Source organism: Carlito syrichta, unplaced genomic scaffold, assembly GCF_000164805.1.
Source record: "Carlito syrichta isolate Samal-C Ts95f unplaced genomic scaffold, Tarsius_syrichta-2.0.1 Scaffold301884, whole genome shotgun sequence".
NCBI classification, from domain to species: Eukaryota; Metazoa; Chordata; class Mammalia; order Primates; family Tarsiidae; genus Carlito; species Carlito syrichta.
This window is the reverse complement of record NW_007245980.1, coordinates 260715-264665: the sequence shown is the minus strand read 5'-3', so window position 1 is coordinate 264665 and position 3951 is coordinate 260715.

Sequence of the window (3951 nt, the reverse complement as noted above, 5' to 3'; positions counted from 1 at the left end):
AAAAAAAAAAAAAAGAACTGAAGGGTATAGTATATCTGTAATGGTAGAGGGGTAGAAATAATTCCTTGGCTTCCCATGCATAATGCATACACCCAGACAGACTCAAACCCTCTCACACACACTTTTATTCCACACACTAGGCGTAATCTTTGGGCTCATCATGCAGGCACACATACACACATTCCCTTGCTAGGCCACTGGATTGGTTTCCTAGGGCATCTTATAAGGACACCAGTCATAATTGGATTAAGAGGCCTCGCTACTCTAGTCTGACCTTAAGTGATAAACTAATTACACCAGCAGAAATCCTATTACCTATTAAGGTCACATACTGGGGGTTAGCATTTCAACGTAGCTTTTGTGGGGGGACACAGTGACCTACAACAGCCACTGAGACTTCTTATTATGTCTACAGAAAATAAATGTGTGGAGTTGAAAGGGAAATCGATGTGGTATGGAGGGTGGAGGGGGAGGAGAATTGAGCTGGACATACACGCACACAACCAGTCCTTGGGGATGTGTTTGTATCTGTCAGATTAAAAAAAAAAAAAGTACCATTTTAGTTCTCTTCATTCTAGGAAAGTATGTGTGTGTTTGTGTGTGCACGCATGTGTGTTAGGTGTTCACACTGTGTGAAGTCAACATTTATCTACCTTGTGTAAGGGGAAAGGGCCAGACTGCTAAATTGTAAAGAAAGAATCTGTATCTTTGTTTATTCAGAATGTGAATATGAAACAAACTGCAAGTTTTCTATAAATGTTAGCTGCTATTGGCAATGTGTGTGTCTTTGTCTTTTCATTCATAAATTCTTGTACATTATTACAAGGAAAGAGACCATGTGGTTAGTTCATTATCTGATCCCAGCATGTGATCCTGTCCTTTTATGTTTGTCCTTATGGGCATTATGTGGGCTATAGGAATCTTATCCGACGCCAAGCCTGGCGGGAAGGAGTGCCTCCCCTGAAAATCCAGCTCCCCCACATGTAGGTCCATGTATACCTACCCATCGTCTGACATGTGTCCTGAGTTCCTTGTCTTTAAAGTCCAATTTAATAAACATGTTTAGATTACCTACTGTATTCACAACTCTTCTGGGCACTCTAGGAGATTAGTTTGCAGAACACACATCACTTGTTCTCGAAGTTCATGGTCCAGTAGGGAGAGAAGTTCACAAATAGCCGGAATCCACGAGGTAGGAAGGGCTATAAGACAGAGCTGATAAGAGTTTCGGAGGCACTGAGAAGAGATTCCTTTTAGCATCGGTACCTGGGGGTACCTTCTGGAGTTGGTGGCATTTAAGATAGAATGCAACAAGAATTTAATAGGAGAGGGGGCAGGGTGTTCGAATTGAGGACACGGCAGAGTTCAGGCCAGGTTCAGGAAAGGGTAAGTGACTTGGCTTATCAGGAGGTAAGGTGCATGATGGAAAATGGTCAGCAGTCAGACTACAAAGAGAGGTTAGGGCAATCGTCGTGAGAGAAACCCTGTTTTTGAAGTGAGAAATGCAATCAGATGGGCACTTGAGCAAAGTTACTCTGGCAGTCATGTGCAGATAGGATGGAGAGGCTGAAGAGGCAGATTACATGGAACTGGAATAGTCTCGAAGAGAGCTCATGGGGGGCAAGCTGGGGTTTCGGAAGGAGTGGAGAGCCCGACCACCCTGACAGCCACTTGGAGGTGGGAGTCTTTCCCTGCCTCTCGGGTCCTGAGATTCTAGAGAAGAGGTGGCCCGACATCAACAGATGTGCCCATAAGCTCCCCCACCCCAGCCTGCTGGGCAGGCTGAATCAACTTGTCCTCCAGCCTCTCCCCTGTCCTCCTCTCAGGGTACATCACCTGCCCTGCTCACTGCTCCGCCTTGATAAATCTGCCCTCCCTCCTGCCTCAGCCACGTTCCTTTCTGACTTTTGCCTTCTTTTCAGGAAAGCGCTTGCAGTTTGCCACCTCCCTTCTGTGCAGTCTCCTGCAAAGCTCTCGCCTGTGTCATGGACTGACCACCAAACAACTCTGTCCTGTCCCCAGAACCCAGATTTTGTGAGGCGTGGGGTAAGACAGAGACTGGGCTGGCCAATGGGAGGTGTCCAGTAGGGCTGCCGAGCTGTTCCTGCTGCAGCCGTTCCCAGTCGTTGCTGCGTATCACTTCCCCTGAGGAGTTCTGAAAACTCCCGATGTCCAGGTCACAGGCCCTGCTGATGAAATCAGAATGTAGGAGCCAGGCAGCAATGGTGTTTAAAAGTCCCCAGCTGATTCTAGTGCATGGCCAAGCTTGGGAACCGTGTCCTAGGGTGTATCTCCTACTCTTGACTATGTAGCTCTGAATATCTGTGTGGAAGGAGACTGGAAGAAAGGCTATCTGGTGGCTATAACTTGGAGGCATTTGGACACTATGCATCTGAGACCTAGCGGGGACGAGACAGGGATGCTTCTTTCAGTCTTTCCCTTGAACTTGAGCTCTTTAGCCATCTCTTGATGTGAGTCAGTGTCCCAAAGAGGTGACCCCAGTCTCCTGCCCTTCCTCTCCTCTCTTGGCTATACTTGTTCAATACTCCTGCAGCTGAACCCCTCCCACTTTTGTCTCTAAGAGATCTCCTCTTTCCTTCGTGGTCCCAAAAGCACAATCAACTACTGGAAGCACAAAAACCTACCAGAGTATATACATGGGTTAATTGAAGGTCCTCATTCCTATGAATTTGTGAGTCTCATGTGTCAAGCCCACCCAGATGAGGAACACTGCACCTCAGTTTCTTCCTGGTAGTAACCTGGTGACATCGTCTTAACTCCAATAAAGGGTAGTACTGGGAATATAGAAAAAGAGAGTGGCTGGCTAATGTGTGAGTATGAAATATCAAAGAATGCAAAGCTCCCTTCCTCCGCTCACAATTCCAAAAATGTACCTGTCTCCCCTAGCTCAAGGCTTGGTCCTTGCTAAAATAAAGATGCTCCTAACAAAGATAATAGTTTAACTGTCATCACCTGTTTCTATCTTGGTGTGAATAATGGATCCCTATAAAGTTTTGTTTCAGGGTAGTAGAAGAGCACTGGGACTGAGGTATAGGGAAGAGGTGATAAAGACACCAGGTTTCTGCAGACCAAAGGCAACTGTGACTGCTTTTCTAGGTTCTGAGGTCACAAAGAAGCATCTAGTCGTTTACTGTAGCTTCATTCAAGTGAGATGCCACATTGGATCTCATGCTGATGTTCTAGGACCTGTGGGCGGGCTGCACACACACACACAAAATCAAGTGTGGCACCCTCCTCTGTCTTTCCAGAGGTGGTGGGGTTTATTCTCAGAGTCTAAGAACTTCTCCTTGGTCCTCACCACAGAAATAAGCATACCGTGATTATAGCCTGTTGGGGTCCAAAGCCACAACCTCATTTATGGCCAGGAAAGCACCCAACATCCCCCCAAATACAGGGTTTCAGGTACCATGGGCTGAAGTGCACTGCTTGGGCCTGAGACTTTACCTAGCAGCTTTGCAGCCTAGTGGCAGGACAGAAGAGAGTGATGGCTGATTATGTTTAAACTAGACCAGGCTACGGGATGCCTAGATAGTCAATAAAACATTATTCCTCAGGGTAGCTGTGAGGATGTTTCTGGAATTTGAATCAGTAGATAAAGATCTACCAGTGTGGGTGGACATCAACCAATCTGTTCTGGGACTTGACAGAACAAAAGACAGAGGAAGGGTGAATTGGTTTTCTCTCCTGCTGGAGCTGGAACATCCATTTTCTGCCCTGAGACATCAGCACTCCTGGTTCTCAGGCCTTCAGAAAATTACACCACTGACTTTCCTGGTTCTCCTGCTTGCAGACAGCAGATTGTGGGGCTCCTCAGCCTCCATAATCATGTGAATCAATTCCCATAATAAATATGTATGTGTCCTTCTGTTGATTCTATCTCTGACAAGTACAGAGGTGCAAAGATAGAGCACACAGGGGTCAAGAAAAGAA